The sequence below is a fragment of the Podarcis bocagei genome (assembly GCF_964188305.1).
Source record: "Podarcis bocagei genome assembly, chromosome: 4".
NCBI lineage: Eukaryota > Metazoa > Chordata > Lepidosauria > Squamata > Lacertidae > Podarcis > Podarcis bocagei.
This window is the reverse complement of record NC_138128.1, coordinates 65,123,018-65,145,610: the sequence shown is the minus strand read 5'-3', so window position 1 is coordinate 65,145,610 and position 22,593 is coordinate 65,123,018. Positions and strand designations below refer to the sequence as shown.

Genomic DNA, 22,593 nt, shown 5'->3' with positions numbered 1-22,593 from the left:
AATTTCAGCCCATTTTAAGCACCACACACACACCACTCTTATTCATGAGAGGCACATGCATCTGGCAAGTCATCAGGTGCCCTAGCCCCCAACCCTACTGATAGGTTTAGACAAATAACTGGTGGGTCTGGTAATGGCAGTAGCAGAAGTATTAGCATCAGTAGCACTGCCTGTTCTGAATTCTCTCAAACTCAAACACTGATGTAGGCAAGAGGAGAAATACTCAGCTTCTTTCTTGAAGCTGCCATGAACAGTAGTGGGAGCAAGAGGCAGAGTATATTCTAGCATTGCTTTGAATTGGCAGTGGATCTGAAGGCATGCCGTCTGCTTGTGTTACAGGAAACAGCTTGCAGGAAACTAATGGTTTAATATGTCACGAATATACTATAGATAGTAGTCATAGGACAAAAGCCCCAGGTAAAAGGGACTGTTGAACTGAAAAAGTTTGGCATAGAATAAATCACATAATGATCTCGGTGCAGTAAAGGTTTCAGCTGGTGCAGGCGTAGCAGAGGCTTGTGAAAGTACAAAGGAAGACAGTTGAGAGGAAGTACATAAACAGGAACCCAAGACTGTACAACTACAGCACATGAATCAAACTTGTGGTTAGCGCAAGTGGTGTGTTGAAATTTCTCAGAAGTTTTCCTATCCTTCAAAAGAGACTTCAACAATAGAGATGGTAAAAGTTGGTTCTTCCTGAGGCAGAGTGGGATCCGGACCCTGAGTCAAACCAGACAGACTATGAAGCACCTCAGGATAACTTGAGCTGCTTCCCAAAGTGCCACATCGGTATCTGAACTGAATCTTGATGTTGGTGCTCCCCCCGGCAACTGTTGATTTGAGGGCTAAATATGCTCAGTGCAAATACTTCCATATTGGACGTGCCTGCCAGCCTTCAAGCTAGAAAGACCTAGAGTTTTCTAAAATTACTGTTAAAGATATACTCAAAACTGTTTATTCAATGTGATACTTTTTTATTTTCAGTACATCAGACACTTGGCATAGATATGTTCTTATACTGTGATTGGAATATAGACTTTTCTTATTAAAACAACAACAACAACAACCAAAAAGCTTAATTATATTTAAGATTCATTATGCATTTTAGCACAAAGTACTTAAAAGTACACTAAGATCCTGAGGTGTTCAGTGTGTGGTTTTTTTTTGTTTTTTGCTCAGTACTTTCATTAACCCTTCTTGTTTCATGCAGTCGAAAGATTTCAGGGATGCAACACAGTTTTAGAAATATTGATTTCAGACTTCTGAAATAAAGTCCTGTGTATTCTCTTGTCCATTTCCTTGCACTCTCTGTGGTACATATCAGCAACTACTTAATCTTAGTCAGTTAAAGCTGACAGTTGACTGATAGGCAAGAGCTCTGTTCAGAGAAAAATCCAATCAGAAAAGCCTCTGTGGAGGCATCAAGTCTAGTTTAGGAGCCAAATGTTATTCTACAGCAATTCCATGGAGCACAAATGTAAAGGTTTGCCAATAGTCCATGGATCTGATTAGAGAAAGCAGTGAGGCATCCATCAATTGCCTTGTACTAAAGATGGGTCAAGACAAGAGTATTATGCTAGTCCAACCTTTTATGCTCAAAGAAATCTCAAACTTAGGAAACATGTTGAGAAGGAAAGTACTAAGAGCACTAAGGCCAGTCAAATAAAATTTCATTTTGAGGAGGAGAGCCTTATCTAAAGGAAGTATGCAAGCCACAGCTCATCTTGGCAGAACTGGACTGCCTGCAAACAAATGTAAGCCATAGTGCAGGCAATATATTTGATTCCTTTGTAAATGTGATAGGAAAACATTAATAAAGAATTACGGGAGGGCCAGGCAAAAATGAATCTGTGCAGTGTACTATCCTCACCATTCCAAATTAGGCTGGAATACATGTGATTTCCCTACCTTATATTGGTACTCTACTTATACAATGGGTATTGTGCGCTGTGCTAGTGTTAGGTAATAGTAGAAATAACTTTCCCATCACATATACACCTGTGAATTGGAGGTCACAGTTAATTACACCATAGATGTCACCTAGGAGGCAGAAAAATGGCACCCCCTCTGGGATCTGCAACCTGAATTGAAGAACTTGAAAGCTTGCCACATACTTCTCCTAATAAAGGTATTGCTCAACTGCAGATTTGGAAGTTGTTGTTTTTCCTTATGGAGCAACACAGTTTTCTTCCTTTTTCATATGCCTGAAATGAGCTGTTCCACATTTGCTTGATGCGCTAAGGTGCTAGCCCTTACTGTGAGAAAAAGCCGAATGTATTAATATAGCGATATTAGCAAGATGTTTTATTATTTTATCTATTTAACCATCTGTTCATTTCTTGCATTCAGTACTGAAAATATGCAACGTGCTTGGCCAAAAAGACCAAGAATAGATTGCATCAACATGGATTTAACTACTTGTTAAATTATTGGCTCTTTGGCTTTTTTTCTCTCTCTTGACATTTCCCCGCTCCCTTTGCTAATGGAAAATGATTCATAATCATTTCACAGATGACAGGATTTCTATCTTTTAAGTGCAGAATGCTCAGCAGTATCTGCCAGAGTTGAAGGGTTTTTTTTATTTCTGAGGACTTGAGGACCACCCTTTCAAGAATGTGTTGAATTGTCTAACGGCCCAGTCTGTGAAACCCTTAAAGAACCCAGCATTTTTATTGCAGGAAAGACAGCTTGAGCCTGCTTAAATATGGGAAACTGCATTAGCAGAATGTGAGAATTAGCAGCAGAGCACCTGAGTCTCCTGGCAGCAGCTTTCCTGGCTATACCTTCCTTTTGCTAGAAAAGCCCATTAGTCACTGGATGAACCAGGACAACTCCCAACACTCACATTCCAATTGGTTGGGCCAACATAGTATGAAGATCTGGATCAGGCCGTGTAGGAAAAGCCATGCAAATCTTGCTGGTCTTTCTTCCCTTGAAGTACAGTAGGGTTTTAAAGACTCCTACTTCATCTTAAATTTTTTTTTTTTTTAAGTTGAAAAAGAGGGGAAATAGTGTGTCTCTTTATCTTTCACCAAATCCCTTCAGTTACAGAACCTGTTGTAGATCTGTATAATTTACAGCTGCCATATATAGCCTTTATTGCAATAATATACGACATATTTTGAAACTGGCGTCGTTTAGAGGACTGAATCTCATTAAACCAATTTAGCTTTTCTAGAATGTGACCTGTACAGGGGAAAGTTCCCTTTCAAATGGCTTCAATTATCATTTGTTCTTTGTTGATTGCTTGGAAACCACAAATCAATATTGAAAGAATGATTGATGTACAACCATCACACTTGGTCTTTTGAATTTGATACACAACTCTGTGGGTGTATACATGCATTTATTTTGTGACAAGGTGGCAGAGAAAATGAAGATAATTTCCTCAAAGCTATACTTTTTCATCAGGGAATTTTACACCTAAAGTTATCAGGAATAGGGAGGGGGGAATAATTCTAGCCTTGGGGAAAATAAATCTTTCTAAAATGCCTATCTAAAAACATCACCTGCTAACCATTTAATGTACTTATAGTTTATGCCTTCTATAGCATTACTTTTTAATCTATTCTAGTCTGTGTACCTGGTAAGAAGGAAGCCTGGAGCCAATTGCAATTGCTTTGCAACTCATATCTTTAGCCACCAAGTTGTTGGCTTTTTTCCCTTCCCTTTATTCCTCAAGGTTCCTGACTCTTGAGCTTTTAATGGAAATGATGCCTCATTAACACAAGTACCAACCATGTAGCTTCACTGCAGACTTTGGGTGCTTGAGTTTACCACTTCACTATCCTTTATTGTATCTGTAATGCTCTCTGGCAATGTCTAAATAAAATGGGAAAGCCTTTAAAAGAAAAATAAAATAAAGAATTGAAATGTACATTAAGAGACTTTAGCAATGTTCCAAAGAACCATGCACATGGGGTATCTGAACTTTTTTCTTTGAGCAGCAGATATGTATATACGCAAACATGCCTTATTATTATCATATAATTATTATTGTTATCATTATACCTCTTTTCTGAGCAGGAACTTATCCAAAGTGGGTTGCAAAATAGGGGGGACAGAAGAAAAAAATAAAACAATTTTAAAATGATAATGTGGCATTGCTCTACTTAAAAATGCATTAACATAGCCAGAAAGAGCACAATTCAACCTGACCATCTCCCACCTAATAAACATGTTTGGAAGGCCAGTTGGGAGTGGAGGGAGTTTTCTGGGCCATCTGAAAACCCTGTAAAGTATCAATTTGCCATATATCCAGTCAGGGATGCCAACTTGAATAAAATATTTGGGGAGCGCATGTAAGCCCCACCCCACATAATCAATCACATGATCTGATACAGGCACACCATTTGAATTACCTTTGGGAGGCAGGCCCTTCAAATACTTTATTGAGGAAGCCAAAGGGACTCCCATAGCATGTTTGTAGTTCTGATAATAGAATCACAGAATTGCAGAGTTGGAAGGGACTCTGAGGGTCACCTAGCCCAACTCCGAGTCAAACAGAAATCTCAACTAAAGCATCCATGACAGATGGCCATCCAACCTCTGCTTAAAAACCTCCAATGAAGAAGAGTCCACAAACTCCCAAGGAAGTCTGTTCCACTGCTGAACTGTCAGAAAATTCTTCTTGATGTTTTGTCAGAATTTCCCTTCTTGTAACTTGAAGCCATTGGTTCGAGTCATAGCCTCCAGAGCAGGAGAAAGCAAGCTTGCTCCATCTTCCATGTCACAGCCCTTTAGATATTTGAAGATGGCTAGCATAATTCCTCTCAGTTTAGCCTCTTTTGCAGGCTAAACATACCCAACTACCTCAACAGTTCCTCATAAGGCTGGGTTAGCAGACCCTTGATCATCTTGGTTGCCCTCCTCTGCTCATGTTCTAGGTTGTCAATATCCTTCTTAAATTGTGGCACCCAGAAGTGGACACAGTGCTCCACGTGTGATCTGACCAAGGCAGAATAGAGTGGCACTATGACTTCCCTTGATCATGACACAGTACTTTTGTCAATGCCGCCAGAATAGCATTAGCTTTTTTTGCTGCTGCATCACACTGGTGACTCATGTTAAGCTTGTGGTCTTCTAAGACACCTTTTCACATGTACTATTAGTAAGCCAGGTGTCCTCCACCTTATATTTGTGCAACTGATTCTTCCTGCCTCAGTTCAGAACCTGACATTTGTTCCTACTGAAATTCATTTTCTTAGTTTGAGATGAGTTCTCCAATCTGTTAAGGTCATATTGAATCCTGATTCTGTCTTCTACAGCATTAGCTACCCCTCCTAGTTTGGTGTCATCTGCAAATTTGACGAGCATCCCCTCAATTCCTTTGTGCAACTCATTTATAAAGATGCTGAACAACAACGGGCCTTGGTAAGATTTGAAGAAAGTGTTTTAAGCACTTATTAGCTATTGCAGCTTCAAGGTTCAGTGAATTTATCTGAATACAATTCTGGTTTCCAGACTGAAAACTCACCGGCAGTGGGTCTTTGCCTTAGAGCAGATTATAACACATAGATTAACATGTGTGCTGAGAACAAATATATTTAAATGAATTATGCCAAAACAAATGAATTATGTTTTATGTTTATGGGGTAATATATTGGTACATTCCTGAAGACACACTTTGATGTAACTTTTCTATCAGCATTAGCTGTAGTTAGCCATACTAACTACATGGGTATAGTCAGTGTTAGTCATGCTCAATGCAGACCCATCAATGGCTAAATAGCAGTTCTATTCATTCCAATGGGTTTATTCTAGAACATTGGGAAATCCATTATACTGAGTCAAGTTATTGGTCCATCTAGCTCAATATTGTCTTTACAGACTGGCAGTAGCCTGTTCTTTATATAGAGACCGAAGAGATCATTTTCTGAAATTTGTGTTCACACAAGCAACCAGGTACAGTCCAGTAAAAATAGCTCAGTTTCTTTTGAGTGACAAGAATAGTTGCATAACACACAGAGTGACCTTCTATCCACTGGCTGCAAAAAAAAAAGGGGGGGTTGAGAATCAGGAAAAAGAAATTAAATAAAATCGCCTTAAATTGTTGTACTGATTCAGAGGTTTAATCTGAAATTAAGCTGGATTTGGGTTTGTTGGTGTCCCTGGTAACATTTCTTTTACATCATGGTTGTTCTTCCATTGGGGATGTTGGTTCATATTCTAGTGATCTTAGCCTAGCGCCTTCAATTCTTTCCTCCACAATTTCTGTTTTCTGTGCTCAGTTTTGTTTGGCCTTCTATGTGAATATTCATTTACCTCATGAAACCATTGCAAGGAAATAGGGTTTGGCACAGCAATTAAAAAAAAGCATCAGCATATAAACACTTATTAGAGGCCCACAAACTTCGACGCAGCAAAATCTAAACTATGAGATCTACCAAACTAAAGGGTTCCACAATGCAAATTTAAATTGATTCAGCTTCTGTTGTCTATGTAGTTAAGATCATTTGTTAGGCCTCATTCTTACAAACATTGTGATTAAAATTTCCTGCAGTTCAAAATATCTTGCCATCTTTCATTCATGAGCCTTGGTTTCTTAATATGTGTTACTTTTTCTTTTTGCCTAATGTACACAATATCATTTTGTATCTAAGCAACAACATTACCAAATAATAGAAAAACATAACATGTAATAAGGTGCTATAATTCTGATGCTGTACTAGGGAGCTGGGGGGTGGGAGAGACAGAACTAATTTTTTAATTATGCACCATGGAGCTATTGCAAATGTACTGTGAGATAGGGAGAATGTGCAGTGTTGCAATTTCAAATCCATTGTTTTTATTATACAAACTCATTCATATTGCCTTCTGAAACTGTGCATTTAATTCCACCAAGATGATAAAATACAGATATTATTTAGATAACACATTTCAATTAGCTGCTCTAACAGCACAGTCCTACACATGTCTACTCAGAAGTAAGCCCCATTGAGTTCAATGGGACTTACTCCTAAGTAATAGGATTGTAATCTAAATCTAGTTTAAACCGTCTTTATAGTCACATATCAATTATAACATAACCACAGGAACTAACATCTCTGAGCTTCATCAAAATCAATCAATTCTCTTAGGCTGAATCTGGAATGGTTGTTTCAATGGAATTGCTCCCACAGGCAGTTTTGATCCATTTAGTCTTCAGCTCTATAATGCATTCCGAATCAGATTATCCCTCATAATATATTCCTATGTAATGTTTTATTTCAGCAGCAACTTTTGCCATATAGAATAATAAATGAATCTGCAAACTTGCTAGAGCTGTCTGTGACAAGGGTGGAATCTACACACATATAAAAACTGCTGTGAAAATACTTTTTTTTTAAAAAAAAAAAAGGTTTGAAAAATACACTGAATTTGGCATAGCTCACTGTCACCGTCTATTGTCACATTTGTATATTGCACCTCACAAAACATTTAAAATGTTTTATTCATTGCTGTATAGCTGAGTCCAAGGACTGAATGTATTTCATACTTCCATGGTTAGCCTATGGAAGCACAAAACATACTGGGAATCACAGTTTTCATTTACAAAGAAACTGCAAGTGGGTCATGGTCTGAGGACCATCTTCTTGGTCTGGGTCTGGTCAGAGCCTGGATGGGAACCCCATGCATTCTGCCTTAAATTTCATTATGGAAGAAAGGCAGGATACAAATAAAGTCATCCTTTATTTATTTGCATTACTGTACTGCTCTTTTACCTTTTTACTGCTCTTTAAGAAAACGTTATCTGCACAATGCAGATAGAAGTGAAAAACTGGAAGTATAAAAATAAAGCATGGACATAAAATACCATATAAACAGTGTGTGCGTGTGTTTAATTACAATAAAAGAACATCAAAATAAAACCAGCAACAAAAAACAATAGTGCAGAAAACTTTAAAACAACTAAAAATGATAAAAACACGTATAAAATATTAAATAATAAAACACCACTATATGACTCCCAGTGCTTTTCTGAGCACAATTCAAAGTGTTGGTGCTGACTTTTAAAGCCCTAAATGGCCTCAGCCCAGAATACCTGAAGGAGCATCTGCACTCCGATCGCTCAGGCCGAACACTGACGTCCTTCTCCAGGGGTCTTCTGCTAGTTCCCTCAATGTGAGAAGCAAAGTTACAGGGAACCCGACAGAGGGCCTTCTCGGTAGTGGCGTCGTCCCTGTGGAACACTTTCCCTTCAGATGTCAAAGAAACAAACAACTATTTGACTTCTAGAAGACATCTGAATGCAGCCCTGTTTCGGGAAGTTTTTAATGTTTGATGTTTTATTGTGTTTTTATTATTCTGCCAGGAGCCGCCCAGACTAGCTGGGGAAACCCAGCAAGATGGATAGGGTATAAATAATAAAATTATTATTATTATTCCTGCCCAGATAGGAGTGCAGCTGGGCCCATTGGTGTTCGTGTGAGAGGGGGCCCAGAGGCAGTTGCTTCAGGCACAAAAATTGTTAGGGGCGCAACCCAAGCTACACCACTGCACTGCAGCGGTCCCAAAACTGGGAGGGAGATGTATCCCTTTCCTAGTCCAGCAACACAGTATGAACGTCTCTCAGGCAGCCAGGTATCTCGCTGCCCACTCCTTTCAGCACCTTAGTTCCACATCCTTTGCTCAGAGGCACCATGCACCACATGCTTCTCACATGCTATGGCTGCCACCACTGCATGCACCCTGGATTACTTCTGTGCCAGTTGGCTCCCTTGGCTCTCTCATGCTCTCACTTTGGGACAAAGGCAAACAGGGCCCCTGTGGCATCACAGAGCCCCCAGTCCAGGCCTCCATATGGGAGCAGGCAGTTGCAGGGATGTTGGGACACTGCCAGAGTGTCAGCTGTGTGACCCTTGACTGACAGTGCACCAGCTCTTAGGCTGCACTGGCGAAGCTTCCTGTGAATATCCTATAGAGAGCTGAAATGGCTGGTGCAGGGTGAGCCACAGCAATGGAGGGGCTCCAGTTGGGCAGTTGGAGTCTGTGTCCAGCACCACCTGGGAGAGCCCGCATCTCAGAGGTTGTGCTAAAAATTGGGGGAGGAGGATCCACCGCGATGTGCTAGCCCCCTTTCCCATGGTGATGCCGCCCCCTTTTGCGTCTTGTCCTAGGCACTGGCAACTCACGCTATGCCACTTCTGGGCTACCAGCCAAAACTGATGAAAGGCATATCATAGCTGTGTGCGCGCTCAGTACTGTAAGGTGTGTGTGTGTGAGAGAGAGGAATTTCAGATAAGACGCAAAGCTGTTCTCAAGCACAGTGTGTTTACAGATGACACTTGCAGTCAATATTTTGTATCAGTACCCATATGATTGTGAGTAAACATTTTGTGCTAACATTAATGATGATGTTCAGCAAATAATAATTTGAGTTTCTAAAATGTGTGTTACAGCCTGTGGAGTGGAAGTAAAATATTCCTTATTACAGCAAGAATACTTGCTTAGTCTGACTAAGAATCATTTCATTTCCATAGTGCTAGATATTGAAAGGGAACTGTTTTCCCATGTGTAATGATTTGCCTTTCCATAGACTTAATTAGGACATTGTGAATCAATATGAAACCAGATCTTGTTTACACTTAAAGTCAATGATTGAACATTGTTTTCAATGGCATTTCCATCTTCCTTTGGAAAATTGTCATTATTTTTTTAAAGCATGGCATTTATTTCCATTTCAAAGAAGTGCCTTTCATTTTGCATAAATATACAAATTTTCAAGCTGCACAGACAAAAGATTCACTGCTTGACAGCTGGCATTATCTTTGGACTATTGTTCAGGTAGTTGGAACCAAGTTAGCTTTTACCTATTGCTATTTTATCATTTGCTTCACACCTTCAACAGAGCTACAGTCTCAACCTGACCTGCTGAAATTGAAAATGTAACCTTCCCAAAATAACAGATGAGGGATTCTTTGTGTTGACATTTTGTGTGGGTCTTATTCTCTGAGCCTGTGACCTACCACATGGAGAAACTTCTAAAAACTACCAACTTGCAATGCCAAAGACAGTTATATCCTCCTGAGGGGCTAGATCCATTGAACTTCTATTGCAATGTTAACTCTAATGATCATAGAGGTTGAAAATAATAGGAGAAATGAACAATAGAATACAGCCAACTCTCCTAAAGAGTATTGTCTTGACAGTTCAAGGTGCTCATAACTTTGTTCATACACTGCAAGTCTAAATTTCAATAAGGGGTGGAAATAATTCCCCAGGGATTTCTAGCATAGTAGGGAACAAAAAATTGGTGAACGGATTAACTGTACAAAACAATAGAACACAAAACAAATATGTCTATAACTTTCATATGTTGAACATATTTAGTAGGAAACACGTGAATATATGAAAGGACTCAGTTGCTGAACATCAAACTGGATGATAAACTTTGTAATTACGTACAAACTCTGGATGGGAACTGCACAACAAGTTCAACACATCCAAGGGAGCTTGAGCTTATTTCTTAATGGCAGCCTCCCTCATTCCACAGAGAAAATGAATATTTTGGAGATGATTGAAAGCTGTTTGTGATATGATATGGAGGTCTCCCATTAGATCCAAAAGGAAAAAAATAATTACTCTGGTCTCTTTTTTGGGAGGAAGTTTTTTGGGGAGGAAGACTAAGTAAGACTTGCTGAACAGCCCCACTTCAACATGTTTACAGGGTTCTTGATTTCCCAATAAATGAATAATTTTATTTTTCACCTTTTTTTCATTCTGTCAGCTGCTCAGGGCCCAGGGACCAAACTTGGCCCTCAGGTTCTCTCTATCTGGCCTCAGAACTCTCTCTCTAGGCCACACAAACCCTGTTTCACATCCCAAATACTTTTGCTCGACTGGCCTGTGTCCTTGAACATTAATAACGCCTCTTACCGTATTTTTGCCCCACAGGGCGCACCGGTCCATAGGGCGCACCTAGTTTTTTTGGGGGGAAATAAAGGGAAAGAAATTATTTTTCCCCCCCCAGGCGTGGGGCTGGGGCGGGGGAAGCCCGAGCTTCCCCCGACCCCAGGCCCCAGAACAGGCTGCTATCCGCAAGCCTAGGGAGCCCTGCAGGAACTCCCGCGGGCTCCCCAGGCTTGCGGATGTCTGCCCGAAGTCCGGGGCGTGCTCCACTGCACTCCCCAGGTTTCGGGCTGTAGGCTGCTGTCCGCAAGCCTTGGGAGCCCGGTGGGAAGTCGCACCAGGCTCCCAAGGCTTGCCCGGGGCGCGCTCCACTGTGCTCCCCAGGTTTCGGGCTGCGGGCTGCAGGCTGCTGTCCCGTGGGCTCCCAAGGCTTGCGGATAGCTTCCTGAAGCCTGGAGAGCGAGAGGGGTTGGTGCACACCGACCCCTCTCACTCTCCAGGCTTCAGCGAAAGCCTGCATTCGCCCCATAGGACGCACACACATTTCCCCTTCATTTTTGGAGGGAAAAAAGTACGTCCTATAGGGCAAAAAATACGGTACTTGTTTCAATGTAGCCAAGAAAGTGGTTTGTTTGTTTGTGTGTGTGTGTAGAAACTAGCTTATTGTAGAATGGTAAAAATTTACATTTATTGCTGTAGCCCTCACTTTTGGCCCTCAGAAAGTTGCCCAGAAGGGAATGTGGCACTTGGGCTGAGAAGGTCTCCCCATCCCTGGTCTGTGAAGTGGTACTATTTAGAACAAAGTGACCAAGCCTCACTTGCCTTCAAAACTTGCAGGTGAAAGCACAAGCCTCACTATTTCTATATGTATGTTTGTTTTTTCTGTCATGGCTTTTTAGAGGTGTCAGGTTCGATATGCAAATCTTTTGCTATAGAGTTCAGCTAAACAAGATGCTGATTGCTGTCCTGTTCTTTCTGACCCACAGATGCTTGAGAAATTTGTTGCTGCTTTGGCCCCGGTTCCATCAGCTGCCTCCTTGCGGAGACACATGCTCATTGTTTCACCAGACCAGCACAACTGCATTTTGCACTGAGAGTTCCTTCTTCTCCACATGGCCTTTCTACTGGTGTCAGCATACCTTCTGCTGACTCATGCCCATGGCGCTCCAGTTGAGAACGGGGCTCTCATGGAGACGCTGAAGTCCCAAGTGATGCTGTTCAGCAATAAGAGTGAACACTATTCAGCACAAGTGAGACCTCCCGGAACGAGCAGACGAATACCTCACACAATCATCATCGGAGTTCGCAAAGGAGGGACCAGGGCCTTACTTGAAATGTTGGATGTTCACCCAAACATTGTGGTAGCGGCTACTGAAGTCCACTTCTTTGACTGGGATGAGAATTACGTGAAAGGAATTGACTGGTACAGGGGCCTGATGCCGTTTTCATATGAAAATCAAATAACTATTGAGAAAACACCAGGCTATTTTACCTCGCCACAGGCTCCCGAAAGGATTCATGATATGAATAGTTCCATTAAACTGCTGCTTATTCTAAGAGACCCCACAGAGAGAGTTATCTCTGATTATACCCAAGTCTATTACAACAGGCTGGAAAGCCACAAGCCTGTTCAGCTCTTTGAAGACATTGTTATTAAAAATGGAGCACTTAATACCAAATACAAGGCTATCCAGAGAAGTCTGTATGACATCCACATGGAGAGGTGGCTTAAACATTTCCATTTGAATCAGATTCACATAGTAGATGGAAATACCTTGATCAAGGACCCTCTTCCTGAATTACAAAAAGTGGAAAGATTTCTGAACCTGCCATCCAGAATTATGTCTTCAAATTTTTATTTTAACCAGACCAAGGGGTTCTATTGCATTAGGAGTGATGGAAGAGAGAGATGTTTACATGAATCAAAAGGACGGCCACATCCTGTTGTCAACAGTACTGTTTTAGAGCAACTTTACTCCTACTTCAGAGAGCACAATGCAAATTTTTACAGAATGATTAATCATTCCTTTGACTGGCATTAGTAACTTGTGGGGGGAGGCAGTTTGTTTGTTTTCTAATGTCCTGCAGTAATTTATTTTCGAGCCCTTCTCATAAACTCTGAGTTGCATCCAACTTGATATGAAGACCAGAGTTTTCTTCCCTGGGGTTTAACACTAGAAGTCCATTGCATTAATGGCGGACACTCTTTAGTGTACTTGGGGGCAATAGGCTTAGTGTTGGCTTTTAACTACAATAATGAACTTGATTGCACCAGTCCAAGTCCATGACTTCAATGGAGTTATTTCAGATTTACACTTGTATAGCCGAGATGACTCATTTGTCTCTCTTTATTCAAAGTTATAAGCAAATGGAGTTTCACAGAAAACCATTCCTTAACCGATGTATAACAAAAAAAGGGTTGTGTAACTGAAATGGTATTATTCTAACCTTCAGGTTTTGTTGACTGCTTTTATTTTTCTATCTAGCTCCATGACAGTGGGATTGATTTCTATAACTTTTCATACAGTGAAATAATTATATATTAGAAGAAAAGATGACTTGAAGTGGTCCCATTATATAATTTAAAATCTTTTTTGTGAAATAATGATTGTAAAAAGTATATCTCACTTAAATGAGCCTCAAGGCTGCTCCCTGTTATGGCTCCCTCTATGTAGGGTCTTTATATTAAGTAAGACATTCATCATGTGCATGGGTATAAAGCCGTTTAACCTGTTCATACAAGTGTTAAGCGTTTCATATCTCCAATGCAAACAAATGAGGGCTCTAAAATAATCCCATTTTACACAGTAGACATCAAGAAGTACACAAGTGTCCATTTAATCACAAAAATCATGAGCCACTTACTTTTTTTATAAAAAAAATACCCTTCATCAATACACAATTATTGGTCTTGTTTGTATTTTGTAACCATTTGTTCCAATAGTTTATATAACTAATTTGGCACAAAGTTTATTGCAAAAAAAAAAAAAGTTTAATTGCCTGCTCTCCAAAGTGTGGAGTAACTTTTGTAATATCTATTTGCAAATCATAAGATGTACTCAGAGTGCAAAGTAACTTCATGTGGTATTGTATACTATACACACAATATTCAAAATATCAAGTATGGGTTTCTGGTTTATCTATAAAACTATACATCTACATGAATGCATTAGAATTTGTTTGTTTATAATATATTTTTACTTGATAAAGTAATGTTTGTCTCTATTTTTAAATTTGCTACTTTTCATATCCACCCATCCACCAAAATGAAGATTATTATGCTCTGGACTTTATATTTATAGAACTGCAAGCATGGCTCCATATTAGGGCTGCCATATGTCCAGATTTTCCTGGACATTACCAGGATTTCAAAGGCGAAATTGACATTGGGGGGAATTTCTGTTCTTTTGGTGTCCTGGTTTTTACTATTTGAAATATGGCAGCCCTACTCCAGATGGAGCAGACTAATGTAAATAACAACTTACATGTTCACTTGCTTCGTCTCCCACCACAGGGCCCAAGCAAGAAAACCTTACAAAAGTTGGTTCTCTTTAAATGGCTGACACAAATAGGTGTAAAGGAAGCTGGCTAGTAAAATTTACCGTATTTTTTGCACCATAACACTCACTTTTTTCCTCCTAAAAAGTAAGGGGAAATGTCTGTGCATGTTATGGAGGGAATGCCTACGGGTGGCATACCTACGGATTTTCCTCCTCTAAAAACTACGTGCGTATTATGGTCGGATGCATGTTATAGAGCGAAAAATACGGTAGTTGGTTACTTTAGTGGATTTGATAAGTGCATATCAATGCCACTTGTTGCAAGGGAATTGGTGATAGCTTCAACTAAGACACATGCATTGTTATGCCATCCAAATATGAATGTGGTTGACTAGCTTCTGGGCAGAGCATCAGACAGAAATCTTAAGATATGTTTTAGTTAAAAAAGAAATGTTTGAAGTATGATTGTTACCACCAGTGGTGAAAGAGTTTTTTAATAACTTGTCGAAATATGTCAAAACTATGAACATGAATAAGATCGCCAAGAATGGGTAATGCAAGATGCCAAAGGAAAGATGAGAAAGAGAAAGAGAGCAGTCCGGACAAAGACATGGAAAGGAGGCTCCATACTGCAGACTCACTACATCAGCTATACCAAGATAGAATCTACACACAATTAAAAAAACGCTGTGAAAATGCTTTTTTTAAACGTTTTGAAAAATACATTGAATTTTGCATAGCCCACTGTCACCATCTGGTGTCACATTTATATAATGCACTTTACAACACTTAAAACGTTCTATTTGCAGCTGTGTAGACGAGTCCAAACATAATGTATACATAATGTCAATTGATCCTGTGCACTGCCAGCAGCTAGGCAAACCAGTCAAACAATACCAGTGGAAACAAGTGATAATGCAACAACATTGGCAGGTATGCATGGAAGGAACCAATCAATGAATGCATGGTGACAGAAGAACAAACTCAGGCCATCACCCTACACACCACATATGCAAAACAGAATGCAACTGTTAAAAGACACCATAATACTCCTTAGGATAGACCTCCGTGGTATAGCAAACAGGAGCTATGCAACTAACAGACTTTAGGGCTATGTGCATACAGGGGTTCAAATCACCTGGCTGCAAAAACACAGTCAGAAAATAGCCATCATTCCCCCAGGCAAACAGGTGGCTTTTTCCAATCTCCTTCCACACACATGCTCCAGATTTGTATTTTTTATTTTTTGGACTCCACATTATTTGTGATCATTGCCCTGATGGCTGGAGCTGATGAGGGTGGTACTCTAAGATCTCTGGGGTGCTTCAGTTTGAGGAAGGCTGATATTGAAAAACTTGCATGCCTTTGCTCTGTCAGGAAGAAGCATGATTGTAAACCCCCTTGATGCTGCAGAGAATGGCTGGAGTCCTGTTGTAGAAGTGAGGCTGTCATGGAAACACTTCAAACAATAGCATTGCACTGGGGAGCAAGCTTCTGCCAGATGACAATAGCAAAGCTAAGCAGGGTTTGGTATGGTTTCAAATTGGATGTGGGGCTATGTGCTGAGATTCCTGCATTGTGGGGGTTGGGGGGACTAGATGAAACTCAAACTCCCTTCCAACTCTACAATTCTATGATTCTGTGATGTACTAAGAAAAGCAGAACTATGCTAAGAAGCTGCGGGACATACCTGCCATGGGAAAACATTGAACTGACCACCTTTTGGCTGCCTAGCAATAACAACCCACAGTGCTACTGGATACAAAACAATAATGAAGGTTGGAGGCAAAGGCTAATGCCTATACAGTATAGTGAAACCTTGGTTTTGGAACGTAATCCATTCGACTTCCGAAACGTTTGAAAACCGAGGATCAAAGGGAGGCCGGCAAATCTAATTTTTTAAAAATGAGAAATGCACCTCACATTCAAAAATGGAAGCAGTCACTTCCAGGTTGTTGGCATTCAGCTGCCGAGACGTTCAACACCTGAGGTTTGAGTGTACTTGATTCACTACACATCAATGGCCTGCTGCAGGAACAAGCAAGTAAAAGACATATGTACAGACTTTATAATCCCCCAAATCACAATTTAGCTGCATAGACCAGGACTCAATGGGCTTTGTATGGAGCAGTAGCCAGCAGTGTTGCGATAAACCAACTTGTCCTGGTTGTCCTCACTCTTGCTTTAAATAAAAAGAAGCAGCTGGGAATTGTACTTCCTCCTTCCTGTTCCACAGCACCAACTTGTGTCCTGAGTGTCTGGGAACTTTTAACTGTTCCCTGAAGGGAGTTCTGATGGGTACCATATATCCTAATGACTGAACTACAGCATCAGCTATGCATTGGACTCTTCCTGGCAGCAAGTAGAAGGGGCATAGAATGGCTCAAGGGGCATCATCATGGCGTTGCTGCATATTGATCCACATTGATTAGTGGCTTCTGTGCATCCTTAAAGTGCAACCATCATCAGGAGCAACATCATGGCATGTAGGTGGTGGCAGAATTGATAGAAACCCTATCAAGTCTATCATGGGCTGCTCTGTTAGCTCTGTTTTCTACTTCTATTACCATGCTTTTGATAAGGGGTGGGAAGCTTGTGGTTCTCTGAATGTTGTTGGACTCATCAGCACCAGCCAGCATAGCCAGTGGTCAGGGATGATGGGAGTTGTAGTTCAGCACAACATCTGGAGGAACCCAAGTTCCCCATCCATGCTTTTGACAGTGCCACTAGGAACACATAGGATCCGAACCAGATATTTAAGCTGCAAAGAAAGCAACAGCCATATTAGCTGAACCCTAGATTTGCACTGCCTGATGCAGCAACACCAGTTGCCAAAAAAACCTTGTGTGCAACTGTGAATATGTTAAGTGTCTGATTTTTCTTTTTAAAAAACCCATTTCAAGGAATGCTGATCTGGATGATTTACTAATACATAAATCTACCAGACTTGTCAGCCGAGCCTTCATCCATTATTTGCTCAGCAGTTCTGGGGAAACTGCTGAGAGAATGAACTCAATTAAATAACAGACTAATACTGGAGACTGCTCTATTGGGCTTAGTATAACTGCACCAGCCACCTTTTAAAAAACAACAACCTGTTCCTTGGGCTGCATTTCTGAATCCAATTCCATAGCAGCATAAGAACATTAGAAGATGGCTGCTAGATTAAGGCCAAAGGCCCATCAAGCCCAACAGCCCTGTTCCTACAGTGGCCAACCAAGCTCTAAATTGGGAAAGTTACACTGGAAATATTGTCCCCCTTGTTAGGGAATAGTTGTAGGAATGAGAATCAGTTTCTACATGTAAATATTATCCTCATTTTCCCTGGATTTTGTCCCTGATGTGTGTCCATTAGGGATGTCAGAGAATTCTGATGGAAATGGGAGTGGAAAATCCAGTTTCATGTCCAGAACAGAAACCGATCCAGAAAATATGCAAACAATGCGTAATTTATTACATTCCCCCCCCAGTTGCTTTGTGTTTCCTTTGCAATGAAGTGGGAGAATTTGAAGTTTTCTATGGCTGAGACAATTTTAATCATTTCTGAATTGGGACTTTTCAGCCATTTCCCTATAATTCATTTCACAATAAAGACATTCGAGCAGCAAAATGGAGAGCTGACGTTTTTGCTAACACTACAAGCCTATATAATCCCTCTGGTATTGTGGTATGTCCCCCCACCCCACCAAGCAGGACTAGAATTCGCCTCCCTTCTCTTTAGGATTGTTGACAAGATTGTTTCCCCTTTGATCTGATCTGATTTTATTCATTATTCTTGACAGCGACATATACACTTTTGGGCATGAGGCCCAAGCTACACCTAAACAATCTTCACAAATGATGCTCTGAAATATCCTGAAACAGCATGTCAGTGGAAGAGGAACCACTGCGTGCCACATGCAGCCAGCCAGCAGTAGCAAAATTAATTTTGAAACTGTACCAGAGATGCCAACTGCATGGGAACCAAAAGCATGGAGCTACTGCAGAGGGAAAGTGAACCTGTAGCCTTCCACATGTTACTAGTTCTTGAAGGTTCACCATCTCTGCTCTAGCACAACAAGACAATTCAATTTGGATTTTATGAACTGAAGTCTACTGAAAACTTTTATCAAAGAAGGTTTTAGATAGGGGAGAATTACTACACACACACACAAAAGAAAACACAGTTTTGAATTAGTGTACAGTTCTAAAAGAGTGTTTGACCATAAGACATTGCTGAACAAATAGACTGGCCCTAAGAATCAGGTATGTAAAGTGAGGATATGCTCTTGAGATCAGAGAGAGGGGAATGGTTCACCATACTGTATTCATTCTTAGGACACAAAGGAGTGGTTTAAAATAGAAGATGGCAAAATGAGGTTAAGTATCGTGGACAAGCTTCCCTCCTGCAAGAATAAATCAGCACCATAATTACCTGCCTGTGGGAAGCATGTGCAGAACCACCTTCCTTGGAGGGGGGTAAAGAAAAGCTGGAAGAAGGCACCTGTCCAGGAATGATGCAGGTGTAGATTTTTTTCTGATCAGGAGAGAAGTTCTCACCTAATCATCCTTGGGCTCCCTTTCAGCTTAAGCTTCCACAAAGAAGAAATGTATTTCTAAGCTTCTGCCTTCAAGAAGTCTCCGGCACACTGAAAATTTAAGCTGTTGCTTATTAAAAATTAATTTGATCCCCTTTCTCGTTGCTAAGATACAGCCATCAAGATGCTGCTTGCCTTTTTCACTCAGTTTGCAGAAAACTGGCCGTGGCGATAATAAAATGATCTCTTTTCCCTTGTGCGCCTATATTCCCTGCAGACAGACTTGAGGAGCAGCCTAATTTAACACTCAAGGGGCCATTCTCACAACTTCCAAGTAGCTTTCATTCCCATCGGTTCCTGCAAAAAGCAGTTGGTTAATTTTCCCTTGGAATGCAACAGTCTTGGCTACTATTGATTAGCGCTTCTGAATATTTTATTGGGAGTCTTGTTCCATTTGCCTTTCTTTAAAAAATTAAGGTTGCAATCCTATACATCCACACATTTACCTGGAAGTAAGCTGCACTAGAAACATTGAGATTTCCCTACAGATTGCACTGTGAAACTCCTTTTTAAGCCTTTGTAATTAAAAACGGGGTCAAAACCAATATAAACCTCTAGATTCTACAGCACGTAAGAATGGTACTTTCACTAGGAACTTGGCAGACATGATCTACCTGATGAAGTAGATATACAAATGTGCCAAATTTCAAAATGGTTAAATAAAAATTGCCACACAAGTTTTAAAATGTCCAACATTGATATGGTTTTTATTCCAATATGAGTCCAATAACCTTTGGGCACCCACAGGCTCCCCATCTCTGCCATACACCAAAGATATTTGAGGTTGTGCACTGCCATGTGGAAAGTCCCCAGGGATGCTTTTCACAGAGGACATGGAGATGGGACCTGCTGCAGTCCTGTTCTGTGCTATAGCAGCAATATGGGATGCCCTGACATTGACTCCTTATAGCACTGCTGTCCTAGCTTCTTAACAGGCTAGCCTAGGGAGAAGCTACAGAATTGTTTTTCCCACATGACAGCCACTCCTGCAGGTCTGTTGCAGGGTATTAAAATTGCTACAGTAACATTCTTATAGTTGGATCATGAGAGACAATGGGGTGCAGTGGTTAGGGTGCTGGATTTCAACCTGGCAGGCCAGGGTTCAAAGTACCACTCAGTCATGAAGTCCACAGACTGGGTGACTTTGGGCCAGTCACTCTCTCTCAGTCTAATTGACCTCACAGGGTTGTTGAGAGGATAAAACTGAGTGGGCTTGAACTTTCTTTGGACAAAAGTGGGATATAATTAGTAGGATAACATAAGAAAGAGGCTTAAGTCTTTTTTTGAGGGGGTAGAATTTTGTCACTGAAGCTTGGACTGTATTTTTCCTTCATTGAACACAGCCCCAAAGAATTTTATTTCTATCAGGTGAAAAAAACACACACCACAGCCACTTTCAAATTAATTCCAGTAAGTAATCCATTAAATAAATTACTCCCAGTGGCTAACATCTGAATGAATGGCCAAACACTTTTATCTCTTAGTTATTTGGAACAGTAAATGCGCTTGATTTTCATTTTGTTCTTCTATAGTCCAATTCCAAAAGTAAATTTTTTTTGGTGCATAAATAAAGGAGCAAAATGGTCGATTTTGAAGTGTTTCATTTCAGGGCTATGAATGATATTATTTCATACCGCCTTCTGTTATGACAACCCATTATTATTATTTTTAAAAAATGTAAGTTAAGTATAAATTATAGAAATGGTGGCAGATTTTAAGCAATCTTACAATATGTATTAGGCTTGCAGAAAGTAAGCTTTGTCAGGTATCTACTTCTTAAGCAAGCCGCCTTCATGCATTCATGATATAAAGTGAGTTCCATAAAAGTAAGAGGCAATACACCTTTGCCAGTGGCTCAGCTTCCCACTGCTTCCATACATGGAGGATCAACGTTTGTGAAAAGGAAGCTCACATGCATATATCTCTACAAGATCAGGAACCATGCGTGATTGAGGTTCCATATCTTGGGGAAGCCTACCCATTTGGAGGTTGTCCACACATAGCCTTTCCTTTTGCCAGTGTCCATGTATTCAACACATGGTCAAGGCAGGAAGGGGGCCAGAAGCTGAACATCGGAAGATTCAGGACAGCTAAAAGAAAGTTTATCATCACACAGCACATAGTTAAACTATGGCACTTTCTCCCACATGAGGCAGCAATGGCCACCAACTTGGATCACTTTAAAAGAGGAGTAGACAAATTCATGGCGGGGAAGACCCTCAGTGCCAATACTAGCCAATGCCAATACATGATCTAGACAGCATCTTAAAAAGCAGAGACATCACCTTGCCAACAAAGGTCCGTATAGTTAAAGCTATGGTTTTCCCAGTAGTGATGTATGGAAGTGAGAGCTGGACCATAAAGAAGGCTGATTGCCGAAGAATGGATGCTTTTGAATTATGGTGCTGGAGGAGACTCTTGAGAGTCCCATGGGCTGCAAGAAGATCAAACGTATCCATTCTTAAGGAAATCAGCCCTGAGTGCTCACTGGAAGGACAGATCGTGAAGCTGAGGCTCCAATACTTTGTGGTTTTTTTTAAAAAAGAATATTTATTAACTTTTCAAAGGGTATACAAAAAAACAAAACAAAACAAAAACAAAAAAACAAAAATATAAACACATATAATTTCATTCACTTATTTTCTTTAAACTTATTTCTCGGACCTCCTCATACCTCCCCTTTTTGTATTCCAATTCAAATTATTCATTCAGCAAATCCTCACCCTTAATTTTCACAATTTTACACCTTTCTTTCTCTCTCCCCCCCCCCCCCAATTATCTTAATCATTACAGCTGGTAACCACTTAACTTGTTTTTATCCAACATCATTCTAACATTCACTGATTTTATAATATTTCCCAAGATAGTCCTTAAATTTCTTCCAATCTTCTTCCGCTGTCTCTCTTCCTTGGTCTCGGATTCTGCCAGTCATTTCTGCCAGTCCCATGTAGTCTATCACCTTCATCTGCCCTTCTTCCAAGGTGGGTAGATCTTGTGTCTTCCAATACGAGGCTCCAATACTTTGGCCATCTCATGAGAAGAGAAGACTCCCTGGGAAAGACCCTGATGTTGGGAAAGATGGAGGGCACAAGGAGAAGGGGACAACAGAGGACGAGATGGTTGGACAGTGTTATCGAAGCTACCAGCATGAGTCTGACCAAACTGCGGGAGGCAGTGGAATACAGGAGTGACTGGCGTGCTCTGGTCCATGGAGTCATGAAGAGTCAGACACAACTAAACGACTAAACAACAACAACATGCTCTGCCCCCACAACTTGAGGCAGCAGTGCTTATGGGCACCAGTTGCTGGAAACCACAGGAGGGGAAAGTGCTCTTGTGTTTGAATCCTGCTTGGGTTGGGTTGGCCACTGTAGAACAGGATGCTAGGACATGATGCAGCTGGCTTTTGGTTCTTAGTAGTGCAGCACTGCTGCATCTTGTACTCACGAAACTCCTTTCATATGAAGAACACAGGAAGTGCATCCTCAAGCAGTGGGCTGAACAGAAGAAAACTGTTTGTGAGAGCAGAAACCAACCAAACAAAATGGCCTTATACCAAGTCAGGGCCATTGGTCAATCTAGCTCAGTATTCTCCACTCTGACATTTCTTCTTTGTAGGATTTTGGGGTAATGGTGTTGTTCTGTGCAGCAGAAACATAGACTAACAGCTTTAAGCAATTCTTTTT

At 40.7% G+C, this 22,593-nt stretch overlaps 1 pseudogene across 3 annotated transcripts in view; it reads left to right on the top strand.

Moving 5' to 3' along the window:
- LOC308584643 (heparan sulfate glucosamine 3-O-sulfotransferase 1 pseudogene) overlaps positions 1-14,039 on the top strand; it is an 82,418-nt pseudogene extending 68,379 nt beyond the window's left edge. For all 3 annotated transcript variants that reach the window (XR_014013497.1, XR_014013498.1, XR_014013499.1), the window contains one exon: positions 11,817-14,039. The product of XR_014013497.1 is annotated as a heparan sulfate glucosamine 3-O-sulfotransferase 1 pseudogene (transcript). The remainder of the gene's footprint in view (positions 1-11,816) is intronic.
- The last annotated feature ends 8,554 nt before the right edge of the window (positions 14,040-22,593 follow it).